Genomic DNA, 23737 nt, shown 5'->3' on the forward strand with positions numbered 1-23737 from the left:
CAACCAATCTTATGATAAAGACATAAGAATTCTCTATGTGTTCCATCTTGAGGTATGTACCTTGGGGCTTCTTCAGGAGTTCGTGTGACTTCTAAAGGTCTTTCCTATAAAATATACCTTGAGGGAACCTAACTGACTATGTATGAATGTTCAGGATAGTTGATTTCAGAAACCCTGTCTTTAAAGTAAGGAAGGTTGCACTAGAATCTCAAACTCAGAGCCTCAGGACAAGCCTCAGATATTTAGTAACCATAACACCTGAGGAATTTAGAGACAAACGTTTTTTACTTTTTCTGTCAGGGGCATTTTGAGGAATTTAACCCAACCCAAATTATTCTGCTCCCCATCCTGAAATCCTCATCACATTAATGACTCTACTTTCTTCCCAGGCACCTTTAAAATTCAAGGTAAATCTTTTAGTCTATTCCTCCTCTGAAGCATGCCCTTCATCGTCACAATCCTCTTAGTGCTCCTGACTTCACTTTCTAAATCCCCTCAACTTTCATCACCTCCACCCCTGCCGTTGGTTTTGTGCTGGCTACCTCACCTCAGTCTGGACCTTACCTCCTTCCTAACTCATAATCAAGCTTGATAATTATTTTTCTGCCCACATAGCTCAGGTCTTCACTTCATCTCGCTCCCACTCCCACCGCCATTGCACCAAAGACTTTTCAATCCCATTTTTAATCTAATGCCAACATGCCTTTCTGTTCTTATTTCCTCCTTTTTTCTGACTTATCTGCCATTTTTATTTCTCATGCTCTGTTTTATAACTGGAGGAATACTCTTTTTCTTTTTATGTATAGCTCAAAGACATTTTCTTTCATACCTCTGTGTCAAGCCTAATGCTATTCTTTTTTATTGGAAAACTCTTTGACTTCTTTACACCTAATGAAATATTTCTCACTTATGCATTCAGAATATATTCATTGAGATCGTTCTATGAACTGGACACAGTCCAAGGCACTGGGCATTCAAAATGGTGCCTGCCCGTGATAACTCCATAGGGAATATATAAATGTACCCAAATAAAATACAGTGTCCTAAGCACTGTAATAGAGTTGCATTTGAGTTAGGGGTGAGAGGGTAATTTGTCTTTCAAAACAAAGTTTAAATATTACCACATTTTTTAACCTGTGTAGTCCAAACTTCAGACAGAATAAATCAGTCCCATTTCTATAGCCCATCACACTAGACAAATGCTAAACCTTTTGCCCCACTATACTATATTTTAGGAATAAATACCGCACTCTAACCACAGTTTTCTCATCTAAAAATGGAGATAGTAGTAGTAGTAGTAGTATATTCCTGCCAGAGGCTGAAATAAAATAAGCCATCTGAAGTGCTTTCAATAGCATTCAGTATATTCCAAAGTACATACTCAGTACATCTTGGATAGTGTTATCTATCTCTCTATATTATAAACTCTTCAAAGATAGGGAGTGTATCATATACATTTTGTATTTCTCATCCCTACTACAGAGCCCATAGAGAGCTGGTTGAATGAAAGAACAAATGAATGAATTAATGAATTAATTCGTATATGAATAAGGCAATTTAAAATGTAAACAGAGCAGCCAGCTTTTTAAATTGGTCTAGCTGCACTCTTCTGTGTCAGAACTATTGACGTTTTATTTTAGTACAAGAGTTCTTTTCCCATTAATCAACTCTTACAGTAGAAAATGACTCTGACTTCAGGGACTGCTTGCAGGGGAGAATGTTAACAATCCTGCAGTTTCCTTGTTGCCCATTGATGGATCAAGAGCTAATTCCCAAACTATTTTAAAGCCAACCTGGTAAGTACATAATATTTACTCAAGCGATACTAAGCCATTTGGCATGATTTCAACAGAGGGGAAAAAAGGCACTTTGAGGAAGAACTTGTGATATAAATAGGCTTTGCTCATAATTGCATGGGCAATGCCTCTTCATCTCCTGATAGAGAAGTCAGGAAATAGTTCTTCAGAACTAGCTCTGTTTAATATTTTGTTTATTCTTTCTGCCTCCTTCATTTCAGATCTGAATGACAGTATAACCAGACAGAACTAAAGTATAATCCTAGTGGAGAAGGGGCAGAGATAATTAGACCCTATAGATAAATCAAAAAAATTCTAGTTCAGTCAAGAAAAAACACACTCAGGCTACAAGAAAATGACCAGTTTTTTCAACCAAATAGAAGTCTTATCAATGACAAATGCTAGCTTAGGTTTATTTTCTGAATCCAGTCTCCTGCATTCTTAAAGAAGAAGTGCTGAGAAATTGAATTCTTATATTCCATTCATAATGACTTTCAGCAATGATTCTATCGGATTTGTGAGAAAGACTTTTCACCTCTACTAGGCACTTGTGTAAGACAGTAGTTTCCTGTTCGTGTTGTGAGAACAGAGAAATGGTTTTAAATTATAGCTTTCCTAATTTCAAAAGGAAACTTACAGATCCAATGCTGAAAGAGGGTAAATGCCTTAATCGTGTTTATGGTTCACACAGTCTTAATTCTACTGGTGCAGTTACCCATGAAAATACAGTGTCCAAGATGGAAATTGCAGTGAAACTCACAGAATAAGAGTAGACCCTGCCAGTGGGGCGTAAAATGATTTGGCCCCAATGCACTGAAATAGAGCAGTATACAGAGAACTTGGGAGCAGACTGTGCATCATGGGGAGGATTATTTTAGGTGTTTACCCCAATCACATAGTTAGACTCAAACAAAGTTGATGACAAGCCAATATCCATGATCGTTACTGCTTAAGGATCTAAAACCAGTATCAGCCTTAGTACAGACATCAATGTATTATATAAGAATTGCCTAATCATGGGCAAGGTTCTGACATTTTAAATGGACTTGACTTCGTTTTGTATTCTCATTCTAACCAAAAGTGTTTATATATCTCTAAAGAATAAGGACTCTTTAAAAACATAACCAACAGTAGTAGTATCAAATGCAGAAAAAAAAATACCAGTATTTCCTCAATACCTTCATATAGCTAGTCAGTGTACAAATTTCCCCCAATATCTAAAAGCCTTTTACAATTTTGCTTGAATTAGGATCCAAATCATGTCCCATACATTATGATTGGTAGATATGTCTTTTAGGTGTCTTTTTTTATATAGGGTTCCTTTCCATCTTTTCTTGCTTTCTTGCAATTTATTTGTTGATGATCCCAGTTGTTTGTCCAGAAGTGAAGCACAATGCCAGGAACACAGTAAAGGATTAGTAAATGTTAATAGGATAAAGTCAAAAAGATTCAGAAAAAGTATCTTACTCTTCCATGCCTTGTGTGAAAGTTTGGTAGTGTTTATGAATTCCAAAATTAGATATTAGATTGTGTTTGTAAACTGGTCTGATCCTCTAGGCATATTTGATTTTATTAGATTCAGAGGTTTCACTTTTACTTTATTAATTTAAAATTAGGGCTTTTATTTGGCCACTTCCTTAGGGTAACATGGTTTGAGTCCCCATTCCCAGCCCCACTTTGTGGGCTATATAAATGGATGCATCATCAAGACAGGGAAGAAAATACAGGGAGAAGGAGAATACAGAGAGTTTACTTTTGGATGCTGGAGCCCTGGAAAGAGAGACAAGCTTTATGCTAGCCTACAGCTGAGATCAGAAGGAGCTGGGACCATGGAGCCATAGAAGGAAGAGCAAGGCCTAACTCTTGCAGGGACTGGCAGCCATCTTGTTCCAATACATGGCAACAGACTTTGGTGAGGGAAGGAACTTATTCTTTATGAATGTAAGCTTCTACCCCAAATAAATATACTTTATAAAAGCCAACGTATTTCTGGTACTTTGCATCAGCACCCCTTTGCTGACTAATACAGCTTGTGTTTGAAATTTAATACTTTCCAGAACCATCATCTTCCTGCTCCTCCTTTTTGCCCTGTCCAACCTCTCCTTCAGCTTTTGCTCTGCTACACATGCTGAGGAGGCAAAGGAGGCTTCTCCATGCATGCTCGCCAAACCGGACTGCACAAATTCCTTCTCTGTGCTTCTTTCATGCCCCTTCACATCTCGTAATATACTAAACAAGCCACTTTGTGTTTTCCTCCCAAAATGAGCACATTGTGAGCAACTTGGGAGGAAGTGGCCATTTTTAACTGATCTCCATATCTTCATCTCCTAAAATACTTTCTGTCACACAGCAGACACTAAATGAAAACTTACTGTTGTTGACTAAGATCATAAGTAATTTTTCTCCTTTTTTAGCACAATTAAAACTTACAGAGAAACAACTAAGGTTTTTCTCAAGTGCAGATTCCCCTATACAATCAACAATTAACCATTGCCTGTTTGAATCACCATGTGCTTTTTTAAAAAAAAAATTTTAATATATTTAGATTATACAAATGTCACTTTAAAAATATAAGGGGTTCTCATATGCTCTTCTGCTCCCCACACTTCCCACTTTTCCCACATTAATAACATCCTTCATTAAGGAAGTCTGTACATTATAATTGATGACAACATTTTGGAGCATTAAAGTTTTCATTATAGTTTACACTCTCTTCCACACAATTCTTTACGTTATGACAAGATTTATAATGGCTTGTACCTGTCATTGCAATGTCATTCACGCAATTCCCAAGTCCCAAAAATGTTCCCGTATTTCACCTGTTTTTCCCTCTCCCTGGCCTCACAACCTCCATTGGCCACTGCCTCCATATCAGTGAAATAATTTCTTCCATTGCTAGAATCACAGTAAGTCTAGAGTAGAATACCAGTAAGTCTACTTAAGTCCATAGTTCATTCCACAATCCTGAGGTTTCTGGGATGGTGATGTCCACTCCACTTCTAATTGAGAGGGGACTATGTTCACATAGGGATTATGGATGGGACTCTCTTGCTTGCAGTTATAGACTTTCTCTGTTCTTTGGTGTGGTAGTTGTCTATCATCACCTCCATATCAGTTGTCCTGGGTGAGACCAATGAACTGGAGAGATTCAGGGCCCAGGTGGCACATGGACAGCCCAAAGATTTAAGTCTTCTGGATGTACACCTACTAACTCTAGTACTAATTATGGGTTCGAATAGAAGGACAGAAGAGCCATGTGTAGAGAAACCACAATTGAATCCAACCCTGTCACTCTGGGGAGCATAAATTCCAAAGTAGGGCCCACTGGCAAGGTGCCAAACTGAGCTATCTGTCCTGAATATAGTGTCTAGATGTCTCCAGAGTCCTCAGGTGCCCCGCTATTTGTGGTAGTATCTACTTTCACAGTCAAAGAGATCCTGCTGAGACATGCAGAAGCGTAACCTCTAGAATGACTTCCCAACTCACTTTGAAGTCTCTTAATTAAGAATGGGTATGGTTTCTTTGGGATCTATGTATATGCAACAGTTTTCTAGTGCATTTTATTTAATTAACCCTAATTTTACCTTTTGTACATAGGATAGTACTAGAAAAGGGAGAGAAAATATGTTCCTAGAGTGAATTTCAGCTTTGGCATCCCAGAGGGAAGAGCCAAGCTAACTCTGCAATTCTAAATTGGACTTTGCTACAGGATTGTGCAGGAGTGAAAATAAATTTTCAGTCTGAGAAGAAAGACTACAGTTCCATTTCTGATCAATAGTGAAGAGCCCTGCCAAAGTGTGGCTAAGGAGTCAAGTTACTCTTTTTAAACATGTTCCTTCTTTCCAGTCATTGCAGTTAGTGGGAGGCTGGTGCCAGAGACACAGTGGTGTAAAATAGGGCATATTTTAAAGTGACAAGGCAATCTTCACTTGGCCTCCCTTACCCTTTACTCCTGTCCCACTTAAAGTATGATCAATTTTAAAACTCCAAATAGCATTTTAACTCTCATCTCAACATCTGAAATATGTACTTATGTCCCAATTAATATTTAGATCTCTATAAAACCAAGCCTCAAGGCACACCTTTTATTTATTGTGAACTGACCTGAAGGGTAAAAATAGAGATAGCTTAACCTGCCAGCTGACAAAAATTGGGTGGTGGTACAGATTCTAGGAAGTGTAAGGCAAAAACTGTATATGCCTGAACTGTTTAGATGTCTGGCATGAAATAAATTGTTATAGTAAATGTTAATGAGCTTGAACAATAAGAATCTATAAAAACAAGTATTTAGTGGTGGGGGTGGTAATTGAAAGGGCAATGACCTAAAAGCCCCTTTGGATACTAATGGAGCTATAAACCATATCAGCCTTTCTTCTGTTTTCCTCCCAATTACCTCTTTTTCTGTCTCTTGTTCCTGATTTCCAGAACTAAATTTTAGCCTAAACCGTGGAAAGACTTATAGTCACACTAAAAACATGAGTATTAAATCATTACCTACCAATTCCTAAAATGACATTGATAATACAAAATGGAGATTAAATATAATTAAACTCTTGTTGATCAAACCTAATTGTGGACTAGACAGCCTGGTTAAGAGAGTTATCTCATTTATGTGATGTTGAGAGGAATGATTATCCAGGCTTAGAGTGCTTCAAAAAAAGTGCCATCTCAAGACCAAACATATGTATCAAAAGGCCATTTTAAATAAATTCTATAGCATTTAGAACAGTATTGGTTAAAGATGTCATCAGGAAGTCTCCCGTCTACTTTGTCCACCCTGGAAATAAATGGAAGTATTCCCACAGTACTACATAGCTCCTGTTTCTGTCCACCTGAGGGTACCATCACCCCTGAAAGGTCGCAGGGTCTCTCTGAGGCAGGACAGAGCGCCTGGGGAGTAAGGCTCCCAGGAATGACCCGCAACTTGTGACAAATGGGAAGTGGTACACATATAACACAGTTTTCTTTCTTCTCAGTGGGACAATTCGGTGGTGAGTTCTACACCGTCTTTCAGTATCCCCTGTGGAACTGAACCAAGGTTTCCCATATCGCTTCTTACTAGCTTTCTGCCCTTTCCTGTCTTTCCTCTCTATTCCCTCACTGTATTTGCTCTCTGTCATTTTCATTAATTCCTATCAGAAAGAGTTAAACAATGTAGTTAAAATACTGTTTCCCCAGCTTCATCCTTCACACTCCATTGACATAATTTTGCCATACTTGCATTAACATCTGTACTCTTGTTTAATCAGTGACTTTTCTAAGTCAGTTTAAAATTGATTCACTTTCTATTTAGTCTCAAACATGGGGATATTATGCATTAAATCACATTGTAGGGAAGTGGACTTGGCCCAATGGATAGGGCTTCTGCTACCATATGGGAGGTCCGCGGTTCAAACCCTGGGCCTCCCTGACCCGTGTGGAGCTGGTCGGTGTGCAGTGCTGATGCACACCAAGAGTGCTGTGCCACGTAGGTGTGTCCCCCGCATAGGGGAGTCCCACGCACAAGGAGTGCACCCCCTGGAGAGAGCCGCCCAGTGCAAAAGAAAATGCAGCCTGCCCAAGAATGGCACCTCACACATGGAGAGCTGACACAACAAGATGAAGCAACAAAAAGAAACACAGATTCCTGGTGCTGCTGATAAGGATGCAAGTAGTCACAGAAGAACACACAAGGAATGGACACAAGAGAGCAGACAACTGGGGCGGGGTGGGGGAGGAAGGGGAGAGAAATAAAAAAATAAAAAAATAAATCACATTGTAAATGATAGCAACGCATTTTTTCAAATACATATTAATTTTTTAATGTTTGCTTATATGTCATCTAAAGGTATGGTGCGTGCCAAGTGGTACAGAACACTGGGCTACAATGTAGATAAGAAATAAGCATGCTTTCTCTATCACTGGCCTGTGACAGCATAGCTGAGAACTGCTAAGTTTAAAATCTGTGGAATTTTTTACTAGATGCTTCCTTTGAGGTATTTGAGAATTCCACGTTTCTTGTCAAATGATCAGTCTGAATTGAAAGTGTCCATTTTGAATTATGAGCGTCGACCCAGGAGGACAAAATGTGGCAAAAAGTGATGAAATTTGTTTCTCAGGGATTTGAATGTTATTACTAATTTGAGAACGCATGTTGCTTATTACAAACAAATTCTAATTCATGAAATACCCTACTGCTCTATTTCCGGAGGTCTATGTGTGTTGGCAGGGGTGTGTGTGTGTAAGAGAGAGAGAGAGCTAGAGAGGGAAAATAGAGATCTAGTAGAAAGACTTCATCCATTGAAGTCACTGTGTGTACAGATCTGTACAGACAGGATATGGAACTATATAGATTATGAAAATCTCTGGTTGATTAAATGGAATGGAAATGCATTTTCTCTTTCATGTTGGAAGAGGCTTACCATTAAAAAACTAATCTTTTCGGAGATAAAGTTCATTAACACAATGATTATTCATTTGGCTTTTATAATGATATTGCTGCTTAATCACCAGAACATTGCTTCCTGTACTCGGTGGGAACCAGCAGGAAACATTTGAAAGGCGTGAGCCTTGCTGCTGATGTGACGGTGAGGGAACGGAATTCTCACTGCTCTTCATTTTAAACGTACAGCACGCTCCTGCTCAGAAGTCTAAAACCTCTTGTCCGACAGCATGAGTTTTAAACCCCACATTAAACACAGAATAAAGTTATATAACCCTGAAGGCTAAATCTTTGCCTCAGGTCTGCTATTTCTCTCTGGATTGCACATAAAGTTTCTCAGGGGGAACATTTCCATTATAAACCAAGATTTGAGAGGGTTTATTCTTGATGGTTGCATATACGATTGTATCAAATTTGATGTCTCATTTGACTGTTTAGCTCAGTACACAAAGACATGGAAAAGATAAGACAAAACTCTAAATCTTAAAAGTATATCCACCCTGATGCAAGTTGGAAAATAACAGACCACTGAATCTAAAAATCTAAAATCTACCTTTGCAAAGAAATCAAAATGAAAATGTACCTCTAGGATGTCAGGAAAGAAAACTGTTAAATGTTTGATTTTTTCATTAATTCATGGTAGATTCTTTTAAATGCAGGAACTGACAAACTTCCTGTAGAGAGCTAAATTATTAACAGGGTGTAAAATGCACTTTATTTCCACTAATATGTATTGCAATAGTGGTCAGGGGTGTATGTTGCAAGCAATAGAAACCAACTTTGGATGTTTTAAGCAGAAAATGAATGTATAGAAAGGATATTGGGTCATTCACAAATTGTAGGGTGAATCAACTTCAAAAATGGGGCAGGGGAAGTGGATTTGGCTCAACTGATAGAGTGTCCACCTACCACATAAGAGGTCCAGGGTTCAAACCCAGGGCCTTCTGACCTGTGTGGTAAACTGGCCCACGCAGAGTGCCGATGCATGCAAGGAGTGCCGTGCCACAAAGGAGTGTCCCCCACATAGGGGAGCCCCACATGCAAGGAGTGTGCCCCTCAAAGAGAGCTGCCCCACACGAAGAAAGTGCAGCCTGCCCAGGAGTGGCACCTCACATACAGAGAGCTGATGCAGCAAGATGACACAACAAAAAGACACACAGATTCCCAGTGCTGCTGGCAATGCAAGCAGACAAAGAAGAACAAATAGCAAATGGATACAGAGAGCAGACAATGCGGGGGGGGAGGGGTGAGAAATAAGTCAAAAATAAAATAAAATAATCTTAAAAAAGAAAAATGGGGCAAGAACAAAGGACTGACTTAATAGGGTCAACCCCAGCGTCCTCCCATGAAACCACTTAAGTGAGAACAAAGGTTTTAGGAATTCTACACCTCTCAGCTCACACTGCTGTTAACCATCGTTATAGCACACCAGAATTCACATCTAGAACCACACTAGAAATGTGAGGTCACTGCCATTAAGGCTACCACTCACCACAAAAATGGGTTCTCTACTGTTTCTGCCTCTTCAGCTTGAGAGCTGGAGAGTTCAAGTAGGTGCATCTGCTTGCCCAGACCATGAAACATACCTCTGCCCTGGCAGCCAAGAGACTGAGTTCCAGTTTTGACAAGACTTCTAAAATGGTAGATTGCCCCAAGATAGTTAATTCAGATCCTCATCAGCCAGAAAATGACCTATCTCTATTATCCACCATCAGATAAGTCTGACACTAGTATACATTCATAGTAAGGGGTGCTTAGGGCATGTATTCACCTGACTGATGACCTATTATAAATAGAATCTGGTTTGTCAAAGCTTGTTTTACAACTTCTCAAGCAGCAAAATATGCTGTCCCAGAACCTGACTATATGTTCCTGTCGGAAGCTGAACACCCTTCTCTAACCAAACCCGTGACTCCCTCACCTTGCTCCAGTTTGCCCACTGCCCTTCAGATAAGCAGTGGGAATTGTAGAAAAGGAAGAAAAAAGAGAAGTGGTGTAGGTAGCACAAGAGCTTGTTAAAGGACATTTCCTAGGCCTTAGAATTGTCTTTACATTATCAATTCACATTTAAAGAGAGGGATGTTTTAGAAAGAGGATGCCGACAAAGGAGTAGATGTCTGTGAAGTATGCCGAGCCCCTTTTGATCACATCCCAGGAACTTGCAAATCTCAATCACTGATACTAAATGATTTTGGAATCTTAAAGAAAAAAGCATGCCATCAGGGATGTGTACTTTCATTACAGTGTTCCATTTAATTGTCATTTACCATTATCCTGGTAATACCCTTGTGACTAAATCTGACTCCCTCAGCGACCAGCTATGAGAAATTCTCACAGAGACAGGAACAAATAGGCTGAAAATCTGAAAGAGGTCATTAATAGAACGTAAGAAGCTGTGCTTTGACATTTGTCAAATGTTAACAAAAACAATCTACATTGATGTGATATCTATGGATAGTAAAAGATAACAGCAGTAGGAAATGGGGCATGGATAATCCAAAGCATGAACTAAGGTGAAAATAATTTATACTTGATTAATGGAGATATTAAGTATTTTTTTTTTCTTCAACATCTATCTGCTCATATTTTTCATCTGCTTGGGTTAAAATTGGGTTGAATGTCTGGGTAAAACTTAGGGAACTGATGAATTGCAATTCACCATTTTTCACTGAATAATGATTTAAAACTTGCTCACAAGCAGCAGAAATCTTATCCAGATACATATGTCAGAATATGTACAAGTTGAAATCATAGAGACTCTCTTGACTAAGAAAATCCTTTAAGCAGGGACATCTCCAAAATAAAAGCAAGCAGTGTTGGGAAAACATGTTTAATGGAAGGTAATGAGGAAACACTACATTTAAGGGGAATTTTGATGAAAAGTTTGGCTGGGAAACAAGATGTTCTTCAGTTAGGGACACAGCATGAAAGCGAGTCTGAGGCAAGCATTGCAGGCAGAATCTGCAGTCAGCCCTGGGGCTGGACTCCTCAGCAAGAGACTGCAGCTCGGCATGGCATCTACAGTGAATGCTCAATTAGTGTGGAAGATGATGAGGTTCCATATTGATTTTTCAGTCATATCCAGACCCCCAGATCATAAGCAATGGTGCTATGTCTTTGCCTGAGTTTAAAGGACAAATAGAACTGACTGTCGCAGTATTTGTATGTTATGTCTGTTTTCCCCAATACATAGACTCTCCCTGTGGAAATCTTTAATCGATAAAATTTTCTAACCACAATTTCAGATTGGATAAACTTGAGAATCGCTTAGATTTACACCATGAGTAAGGAACACAGCTCTGCATTCAGTTTCTGATATCCTCATAAAATACTGACATGACCTCAAGTCAGGCTACCTAATCTTTCCAGGTCTCAGTTACCTCATTTGCTTAATGAATGGTCCATGAGAGACAACATCATCTAAGGTCCCTTTCAGTGTTGGAAGCATCAAACACTGACATCCCTCATATTACAAATCCCTCATTCAGAGGTGTGATATTTTAAATAAGACCAAAGGAAGGACTATTTTTAAGAAGCATCTAGAAGTATTTAACTTAAGGTAAGATTTTAAGGGCAATCACAATCACAATTCTTAAATATTACATGAATATGATAGAGAGCTCTCTATACTAAAGAGCCAATAACTAAACTAGATGAACTCCCAAAATTTCAACCAGATCTTAATATATCTGTGATACTTTTATAGAGAGAAAAAGAGAGCTATTTATTTGCTCTCATTTCTGCCTTTAAATTATTTTGGGCTACTATGGTTATTTTGCCTTTATGAACAAACTGAACTAATTTTTTCCTTTGAAATTATATATGTGGAATAATTCAATTAAAACTATTGACATTGTAGAAAGGTTGATACTAACATGTGAATATGTGCATGTATTTAATGAACTGTGTGCCCAAAGGATTATCAGAGTCACCCAGTTCTGTAGATCCCTAAAGTCATCATCATCATCATCCTCAGCCTTTTGTGTCACCATGGTAAGGAAGGAGGGATGAGATATGGTAAATCTTAGTAAGCCATGTGCTTTTAGAAGGAATTTTAACAAAATTTAAAATTGCTTCATTCCCAACTAATAGATAAAATTTACTAAAATGAAAGATTTTAATATGTTAAAATCAATTAAGGAAACCTAACTTTCATTCTTAAACCAGAACATGATAACCTATATAAACTATGAGAGACTTGGAAAGCAGTACATGAATCTCAGGGGCATTTTATGTCATGGTTGCGTAGAAATTTGATTCAGTGTTGCAGCATTTGATCCGAGAGGTCATAACCTCAAAGGACAGATTTCAAACACTGTCTGCCAAACCCTAAAATAGGAAAGATGTGGGGTTGCCATCAAAGAAACATGTGGGAGAAGCTTAGAGTCTAGTAGAAAGGAAACATTGAATGTAAATCAAGTTTTCCCTGAGATCTTTTCCAACAAACCCTGATATAGGCAATTCGACCACCTTAGATGTCATAAAGCTTCTTTTTGTTGTTTTATTTCCTCCAGATTATCAAATAATATGCAAAGGGGGAATATATCAGCAATACAACTCATCAGGATTTACTGAATGCAAACATTTTCATAACTTTCACCCTTTTAACAGTATATGCAACTTTTTGCATGTGTTCTTATTAGAGATGTAGGTTTGCAAAAAAAAAAGCATGGGGAAAATACAGAGCTCCCATATAGACCCCTCACACACAGTTTTCCCTAGTCTTAACACTTCATTAGTGAAGTACCCTTGATAAAATTGATGAAACGATAATATTTAATTATATTATGAATGTTTGTGTTGAAAAGTACTATGGGTACTATGGTGTTTTTTAAAAAAAATACAAAGAGAAATGGTACAAACTACTCATTAATGTCCACTCCCTACCCCACCCCAGGTCCTGGTAAATATCAATGAGGAAAACACACTTACTGTCCTTTTGTATCTAGCTTATCTCACTCAGTGTCTTCAAGGCCCTCCTATGTTGCTGCCTGTGACAGAATTTCATAGCTTTTCACAGTTGAATAATATTCCATTATTCCAAGTGGTATGTATATACCACTTTTTAAAATCCATTCATCTGTTCATGGACATGGATTGCTTCCATCTTTTGGCAATTGTGAATAATGTTGCCGTGAACATTGGTGGGCAAAGATCTGTTCAAGTACTTATATATCTAGAAGTAGGAAGGACTGGTCACATGGTAATTCTTTACTTAGCTTTCTGAGAAATTGCCAAACTGTTCTGCACAGTGGCTGCACCCTTTTTACATTCCCACCAGCAATGAACAGATGTTCTTATTTTTAGACATCATCCTTTATTTTGTTTCTCAGTAGCCTTTCTAGTGAGTTTGAAATGGTACATCCTTGTGGTTTTGACTTGTATTTCACTAATGGCTAATGATATTGGGCATCTTTTCATGTGCTTACTGACCATTTGCATGATTTCTTTGGAGAAACGCCTACTCAAGTCTGTTTCCCATTTTTATTGGGTTATTTGTATGTTGCTGTTGTTTCAGGATTTATTTATGTATTCTGTATATTAAACCCTTATTGGATCTGTGGTTTTCAAATATTTTCTTCTACTGTGTAGGCATTCTCTATGTTTTCATGATTAAGTCTTTTGAGGGAAAAAAACGTACTTTTGGTATAGAGTCTAAGAAACTACCTAACACAAATTCCTGAGGATGTGTCCCTGTCATTTCTTCAAACAAATTTCATAGTTTTAATTATTATATGTAAGTCTTTGGTCCATTTTGAGATGATATTTTTATATGGTTTGAGGTAGGGGACCACCTTCATTTTTTGCATATGGCTATCCAATTTTCAGTGTACTCTTTGTAGAAGAGAATAATTTTTCCCAGTTGAGTGGTCTTGGAACACTTGTCAAGAAGCAATTGGCCCACAATGATTAAAGAGGTTGTTAATGTGGGAGGAGTGGAGTGAAGGGTGTGGGGGCTATATGGGGACTTCATATATTTTTAATGTAACATTAAAAAAAATAAAGACAAAAAAATCAATTGGCAATCGATATGAGGGTATGTTTCTAAACTCTCAGCTCAATTCCATTGGTCTATATGTCTGCACTTGTGCTAGTACCATGCAGTTTTGATTACTGTGGTTTGTAATAAGTTAAAAACTGGAGAGTGTGAATCAAACAACTTTATTCTTCTTTGTCAAAATGTCTTTGGCTATTCAATGCCCCTTATTCTTCCATATAAATTTGATGATTGGCTTTTCTGTTTCTGCAAAAAAGTCTGTTGGAATTTGATTGGGATTGTGTTGAACCTGTACATAGCTTTGGATAAAATTGACATCTTTATAATATTTAATCTTCCAATTCATCAGTGCAGTTGCCCTTTGATTTATTTAGGTCTTCTTTGATTTCTCTTTGCAATATTATATATTATATATCGTTGCAATATTATATATATTGTATATATGTACAAGTTCTTTACATTGTAGTGAAATTTATTCCTGGATATTTGATTCTTTATTTGCTATTGTAAATGGAATTCTTTCTTGCTTTCTTCTTCAGATTTTTCATTACTAGTGTATAGATATGCTACTGATTTTTTCACATACCCCACAACTTTGTTAAATTTGTTTATTACCATCAGTAGCTTTGTTGTAAATTTTTCAGGATTCTCTCTATATAAGATCATGTCATCTGAAAACGGAAAGTTTTAATTCTTCCTTTCCAGTTTGATGCCTTTTATTTATTTTTCTTGCCTAAGTACCCTTGCTAGAACTTCCAGTAAAATGTTGAATAATGGGAGTGATAGCAGGCATTCTTGTCTTGTTCCTGATTTTATACTAATAGCTTTCAGCCTTTCATGATTAAGTATGTTAGCTGTTGGTTTTATAAATATGCCCCATATCATCCTGAGGAAGCTTTTTTCTATTTGAAGTTTTCTAAGTGCTTTTATGAAGAAGGGGTGCTGGATTTTGTCAAATGCCCTTTCTACAACAGTTGAGATGATTGTGGTTTCTCTCTTCCTTTGCTCTATTTATAGGGAGTATCAAAAAATTTCCTTACTTACTCTTTCATACCTGGGGTAAATCCCACTTGATCATGGTGTAAACTTCCTTTAATGTGCTGTTGAATTTAGTTTGCCAGTATTTTATTTAGTTCTTTTGCTTCTAAAGAATAATGATCTATGATTTTCTTTTCTTGTGGTATCTTTACCTGTCTTTGGTTTCTGGGTGATGCTGGCCTCATAGAATGTATTGGGGAGTACTCCTTCTACCTCAAATTTTTTGAATGATTTTGAGGAGGATTGATGTTAATTCTTCTTGGAATATTTGGTAATTTTCTATTCCTCCAACTGAGAGTTTAGGTCTCTAATTTGAGATCTTTCTTCTTTTTTAAGTAAGCTTTTAGTGCTATGAATTTCCCCCATAGAATTACAATTGCTGCATTCCATAAGTTTTAGTATGTTGTGTTTCATCTTCATTCACCTCAAAATTCCCTTGTGATTTCTTATTTTGACCCTGTGGTTGTTTAATAGTGCATTGTTTAACTTCCACATATTTGTAAAATTTCCAGTTCTCCCTGTTATTGATTTCTTGCTTTATTCCATTGTGGTCAAAGAAGATACATTGTATGATTTCAATATTTTAGAAATCATTGAGATTTGTTTTGTGACCTAACATATGGTCTATCAAGGATATGATCCATGTGCCCTAGAGAAGAATGTGTATTTCATTGTTTTTTAGTGCAGTGTTCTATATATGTCTGTTACGTCTAGTTGGTTTACAGTATCACTGAAATACTGTATTTCCTGATATATCTTCTGTCTTGATAGTCTAGCCTTTATGGAAAGTGGTATATTGAAGTTTCCTGCTATTAATGTAAAACTATTTCCCCCTTTTAATGTGTTAATATTTGCTTCATATATTTTAGGACTTAGGTTTATATATGTATTTTTAGGTATTATATCTTGTTATTGAAATGATCCATTTGTCAGTATATAGTAACTTACTTTATCCCTCAGAAAATTTTTTATTTAGTCTCTTTTATCTGATATTAGTGCAGTGACCCCAGCACTCAGCTGGTTACTATTTGCACTGTATGTTGTATTCTACCCTTTCATTTTCGAAGTACTAGTGTCTTTGAATTTAAGGTGAGTCTCTTGTAAACAGTATATAATTGGGTCATTCTTTTTATCCATTCTGCCAATCTCTGCTTTTTGACAGGAGAGTTCAAACCATTTATATTTAAAGCAGCTACTAATAATGCAGAACTTTCTTTGCCATTTTGCTATTTGATGTTTGTAAGTCTTATAACTTTCCCCCCTCATTTTTTCCATTAATGCCTGCATTCTTTTTTATTTTTTTTGTAGTGTACCATTTTGAGCACTTACATTTTCCTTTTGTATATATTTTTCATGTATTTTTCTTTGTTGTTTCCATGGGACTTAACATCCTAAATCTGTAAAAGTCATGTGTGATTTGGTAGCATACTCATACACTATTCCTACCTTTCCATCACCTGGCCTTTTGGTTGTTACAAATTATATCTTTATCTATTCTATGTCCAAGACCATAGATGTATTACAATTTCTATCCATCTACATTTTATAAGCTATATGATATAAAAAGTGGAGTTATATACCAAAAAATACAATAACTCCATTAGTTTTCACAGTATATTTACTTTAAAATAGTGCAATCATACAGTAGTTGCTTTTTTCTGGCTGTCTTTCTTCATTCAACATAATGTCCTCCAGGTTGTCATACACTTCACAATTTCATTTCTTCTTATTGCTACGTAATATTCCATTATGTATACACCACAATTTGTTCATCCAGTCATCAGTTGATGGACACTTGGGTTGTCTCCAACTTTTGGCAAATGTGAATACCACTGCTATGACTATCAGTATGCAGATGTCAGTTCGTGTCTCTGCTCTCAGTTCTTCTGGGTATATACCTAGTAATGGTATTGCTAGATCACATGGCAAGTCTATGTTCGAATTCCTTGGGAACTGCCCAACAGTCCTCCACAGTGGTTGTACCATTCTACATTCCCAGCAACAGAGAATAAGCATTCCTATCTCTCCACATCCTCTCCAAATTTTACAACTTTCTGACTTTTTAATAGTAGTCAATCTAATAGGTGTGAAATGATATCTCTTTGTAGTTTTGATTTGCATTTCCCTAATCACTTGAAATGTTGAACATTTTTTTATGTGTTTCTTCACTATTTGTATTACTTCTTCAGATAATCATCCTTTCAAGTCTTTTGCCCAATTTTTAATTGGGTAGTTTGACTTTTTATTGTTGAGTTGTATGATCTCTTTGTATATCATAGATTTTTTTTTTTTAAGATTTATTTATATATTTAATTCCCCTCCCTCCCCCGGTTGTCTGTTCTCGGTGTCTGTTTGCTGCGTCTTGTTTCTTTGTCCGCTTCTGTTGTCGTCAGCAGCACGGGAAGTGTGGGCGGCACCATTCCTGGGCAGGCTGCACTTTCTTTCACGCTGGGCGGCTCTCCTTGCAGGGCGCATTCCTTGCGCGTGGGGCTCCCCTACACGGGGGACACCCCTGCGTGGCAGGGCACTCCTTGCGCCCTTCAGCACTGCACATGGGCCAGCTCCACTCGGGTCAAGGAGGCCCGGGGTTTGAACCGCGGACCTCCCATGTGGTAGACGGACGCCCTAACCACTGGGCCAAGTCCATTTCCCTGTATATCATAGATATTAAATCGGATAAATGATTGCCAAATATTTTCACCCATTGAGTCGACTGCCTTTTCACCCTTTGGACAAAGTTCTTTGAGGTGCAAAAGTGTTGAATTTTGAGAAGATCCTATTTGCTTTTTTCTTTTGTTGCTCGTGTTTTGGGTGAAAGGTTTAAGGTACTACTGCCTACCACAAGATCTTGAAGGTATTTTCCATCATTTTCTTCCAGGAGATTTAGGGTAGTTGCATTTATATTTAGGTCCTTAATCCATTTTGAGTTAATTTTTGTAGAAGGTGTGAGATAGGAATCTTTTTCTTTCTTTTGGATATGGATATCCAGTTCTCCCAGCACCATTTTTTGAAGAGATGCTTCTGGCCCAGATGGAAGACTTGAGTCCCTTGTCAAAAATCACTTGAATGTAGATTTGGTTCCATTGGTCAGTGTGTCTATCTTTATGCCAGTATCATCCTGTTTTTACCACTGTAACTAGGTAATATGTTTTAACGTCTGGAAGTGAGAGTCCTCCAACGTCATTCTTCTTTTTTAATCTTTTTGGGTATTCAGGGCCTCTTACCTTTCAAAATAAATTTGGTAATTGGTTTTTCCACTTCTGCAAAAAAGACTGCTGGGGTTTTTATTGGATAGGTCACCAGAAAATAGAAGAAAGGTAGAGAATGGAAAGCTGAGGTTTAATCGGTGCAGAATTGGTAAAAGTTGTTTATAAATCTTTGGATATGAATAGAAATGGTTAAAGCATATCATAGTGTTTGTAACTAGCAGTGCTATTGTATGTGTATGACACTGGTTGAAAAGGAAAGTCTAAGGTCATGTACATTATTGAAGGAAAGCTAAAAATTGTAACACGGGGCTGTATAAGATAATAAAACCTCACATAAGACATGAATATGAGTGATGTTTCATTTATAAGACTGTTTTTACAAAATACAAATGCAAATATACTAGAGAGAAGGAAAAAGAATAGCAACTACATACAACAGGAGAGGAATAGAAAGATTCAGAGGTGATGAGTTGTTTGTCTGTTGTTTATTATTATTATTGGGAAATGAATATGCTCTGGGAGTGATTGGGGTGATGAATGCAAAAATGTGCTTATACCAAATACCATCCATCTTTAGATGGATTTATGCTTTATTAAAATGTATCAATAAAAGTGAAAAAATACTATAAAATTGTACTGCCATTATTGCTCATATGGTTAAATTTACTGCAGGTCTTTATTTCTTTATGCTGCTTTGATAAACTGTCTGGTATCCTTTCCTTTCAGTCTGAATAGCACACTTTAGCATTGCTATTAGGGCAGGTCTAGTGGTAACAAACTCCTTCAGCTTTTGTTTATCTGGGAATGCCTTAATCATCCCTAAATTTTGAAAAAGAGTTACACCAGATATAAAAATCTTGATTTAAATTTTTTTTAAAATTTCTTAATTCTCTTTTTTTAAAGTTAATGGATCACATAAAACATTAAATTAAAAACATGAGGTTCCCATATACCCCAATCCCCACCCTCACACCCCCATCATTGTTTAACTATGTTTTTTTTGAAGATACGTAGATCACAAAAAATGTTACATTAAAAAATATAAGAGGATCCCACCCCTCCCCAATCCCACTCCTCCTGCATCAACATCCTATTTCATCATTGTGGCATATTCATTGCATTTGGTGAATACATTTTGGAGCACTGCTGCACCGGATGGATAATAGTTTATGTTGTAGTTTACATTCTCCCCCAGTACATTCAGTGGGTTATGGCAGGATATATAACGTTCAGCATCTGTCCCTGCAATATCATTTAGAACAATTCCAAGTCCCGAAAATACCCCCACATCACATCTCTTCTTCCCTCTCCCTGCCCTCAGCAAGTACCATGGCCTCTTTCACCACATCAATGATACAATTTCTTCCATTACTAGTCACAATAGTTCTGTAGTAGAATACCAGTAATGCCACTCTAACTCATATTTTATTCCTCCATCCTATGGACCCTGGGATGGTGATGTCCACTCCATCTCTACATTGAGAGAGGGCTTAGATCTCACATGGATGATGGATGTAATTCTCCTGCTTGCAGTTATAGGCACTCTCAGGACCCTTGTGTGGTGGTTGACCATCTTCACCATCCTGTTGGCTGACCTGGGTAAGTCCAACGAACTGGAGAGTATGAGATGCAACTCTGTTGAAGGTCAGGGCCCAACTGGTACATGGACAGTCCAGAGATTCAAGTCTCCTGAGCATACACCAACCCTAGCACAAACCACAGGTTCAGTAAAAGTGACAGAAGAGGCATGTGTAGAAAGAGCTCATCTGAGTCCAACTCCATCACACTCAGGAATATAAATTACAAAGTAGGGCCCACTAACATGGCACTGAACTCCAGAACAATCTGCCATGACCATAGAACCTGTGTGTCTCTGCAGCCCTGAGGAGTACTAGTACCTGGGGTTGTATTTACTTTGGCTGTCTCTGGGGTCCTGCTGAAGAGTATGTAAGCGTGACCCCTCTGATGACCTCCCAACTCTTCTTTGTAGATTCTTAACTATATAAACTCACTTGTCTTTGCCATTTCTCCCTTTTATTCAAGGTCAGAAAGCAGTTTTTAACACATGATCCTACATGTAGGCTGAGATATTCTGCTGGTCTGAGTTGACCCTTTTATTCAAGGTCTCTTTCTAGTTGCATCACCAGTTACTGATTGGTAGTAATCCCTCGGCACCAGGGAGGCTCATCCCTAGGAGTCATGTCCCATGCTGGGGGGAAGATAATGCATTTACATGCTGAGTTTGGCTTAGAGAGTGGCCATATTTGAGCAACATGGAGGCTCTCAGGTGGTAACTCTTAGGCATCCTGCAACTCGAGGCCTATTTCGTATTTCAGGCACACAGACTCATAAGCACAGTCATCAGTCTCAATGGTCTTCTTCACTGATCTTCGCCCTTGCACTTGGGGGTTTGTCTGCTGTTCCATTGGAGAATATGATAGAGCTGCCCTGGCTAGGAACTCAGCACTCCCTCAATTGTCATTTGTACCTGTAACTACTAGAAAAATATACATGTATCTGAACATTTTTATGTATTCTATATACATGCCCTGTAGAACTCCCTCCCAACCATGTGTCCCCACATAACACCCACACCAGCATTCCTCTCCTGCCATATTTAAACCCCTCTGTGGTCTAAAACTTCTTCAAAAATGAAGCCTAATATCTTGCCAAATTCAGTTAATAGGAAAATGAAATAGTAGTGATAGGTTCAAAGATTAGAAATAGAATACATACTAATTTAGAAAAACTAAAATAAAGTACAAATAAATTGGAGTATTAAAAAATGAAAAATATCATAAAACTTTGTTTTTGACATTTTGCCTTTCTTCATTGTACTAGGTATTGCCCTGTATATACAGTGTAAAGGCAATTTATTTCATTTCTTCCTCGGTGTCTACATCCTTTCTTTTTTATTCTTTCTAATTTTTAATTTTGTCTTCAAAAAAGTTTTAGATCACAGTAATTCACATATACAATATAAGGCACTGCCATATATCCAACATCAAGCCCTTTTCCCCCTTCCCCAGCAATGATCATTTTACATGTTCATGTTATATTTACTGAGCTGATGAACAGATACTGAAACATAGCTATCAAACATGGTTCCCTTTTGGTTTACATTTTAGACTGTACAATTTTCTAAATTTTTAGTTACCTATGTTTTACATTATGGTTTACATTTTAGCCCATAGACTTTCATACATTTTTGGTGTGATTTAACTTGTCCTATATCCATCATTTCATGATCTTGTGGAACACTTCCATTGCCCTCTAGTTACACAGCTTCCATCTATTCTATAACTCTCTCTCCCTCCCTTCAGGGCCCACAGTGACAATCAATCTTCATTATTTGAAGGACCAGATTCACAGGTACTTGCAACAATGCTGAGGGCTTGACATACTAGACAGCCCTAACCCATTGGGAGCCACCACTTCTCTCGAGAGACACAATTCCCTCTGTTTGAGAACATTAGGCTTCCCCAGGATGTGGATACACCTTCACACACATTTTATGGGTTTCCACCCAATGAAATAACACACTATCACAAAATGAGCACTCACACACTCCCTAGAAGCCTGCCTCTGTGCCAGATCCCCCTCTTAAGCACCTTAAACAAGTAATCCTCCTTAATCACGTATTCCTTCCTTATTAAGCTTTCTAGCGAGTTTTCTCAACATTAAAGTTTCAACCACAAAACCTAATGATCTGTCATGTTTGACTGTTCCCCCCAGCCCTCCGCCCCAATTCCTTGGGCCATCTTACCCATCCTCCCATCCCTAGCCCCCCTCAAGCCCTCAAAGCCCCACCCAAAGGTATCCCTGTGCCTCCATCTTAACCCTTTCCTGTACAAATATTTACCTCCAGTTTATCATAGATTTCACTCCTGTAGGTGTCAGCTAGCTACCTTCCTCTCCCCTCAACTTCCTTTAAGGCTATTATCCAGTCTCTAGCTCTCTGAGACAGCTTGGTTTGATTATTTCATATTAGAGAATTCATGTAGTATTTGTCTTTCAATACCTAGCTTCCTTCACTCAGCATAAGGTCCTTAAAATTCATCCATGTTATCCCATGTGTTTGTATTGTATTCCTTCTTATAGCTGAGTAGTATTCCATTTTATGTATATACCACATTTTATTTATCAGTTCATCTGTTGATGGGCATTTGTGTTGATTCCAACTTTTGGCAATAGTAAATAATGCTGCTATGAACTTTGGTGTGCATATATCAGTTTGTGTCCTTGTTTTCAGTTCTTCTCGGTATATACCCAGCAGTTGAATTACTGGGTCATATGGCAAATCAATAGCTAGTTTTTTGAGAAATTGCTGAACTGTCTTCCAGAATGGCTAGATCCTTCTGCGTTCCCACTAGCGGTGGGTGAGTGTTCCTATTGCTCCATGTCCTCTTCAACACTTGCAGTCTTCTGTTTTTTGATAGCCACCAGTCTTATGGGAGTAAGATGGAATCTCACTGTAGTTTTGATTTGCGTTTCCCTAATAGCTAGTGATTTTGAGCATTTTTTCATGTGCTTTTTGGCCATTTGTGTTTCTTCTTTGGAGAAGCATCTGTTCAACTCTCTTGCCCACTTTTTAAATGAGTTGTTTGTCTTTTTATTTTCAAGGTATGAGAGTTCTTCATATATGCAGGATATTAGTCTCCAATAAGATACATGGTTACCAAATATTTTCTCCTATCAGGTAAGCTGTCTTTTCACTTTCTTGACAACCTCCTTTGAGGGGCAAAAGGCTTTAATTTTGAGGAAGTCCCATTTATTTACTTGTTCTTTTGCTGCTCATGCTTTGGGTATGAATTTCATGAAGCCATTTCCTATTACAAGGCCCTGTAGATGCTTCCCTACATTGTTTTCCAAGGTCTTTATGATTCCAGCTCTTAGGACTTTGATCCATCTTGAGTTGATTTTTGTATAAGGTATGAGATAGTAATCCTCTTTCATTCTTTTGGATATGGATATCCAGTTCTCCAAGCACCATTTGCTGAAGAGGCCATTCTCTCCCCATTGAATGGGCTTGGTAGCCTCACTCTTAGAGAATGATTCATGTGTAATTGAGAAGAATGTATATCCCACTGTATTTGGTTGTAGTGTTCTGTATAAGTCTATGAGGTCCAGATACTCTAATGTATTATTCAAAGCCTTTGTTTCTTTATTGATTCTCTGTTGAGATGTTCTGTCTAATGGTGATAATGGTGTATGAAAGTCCTCCACTATAATTGTAGAGGCATCTATTTCTCCACTTAGTTTTTCCAGTGTTTGC

This window comes from Dasypus novemcinctus, chromosome 26, assembly GCF_030445035.2.
Source record: "Dasypus novemcinctus isolate mDasNov1 chromosome 26, mDasNov1.1.hap2, whole genome shotgun sequence".
In the NCBI taxonomy this organism is placed as follows: Eukaryota; Metazoa; Chordata; class Mammalia; order Cingulata; family Dasypodidae; genus Dasypus; species Dasypus novemcinctus.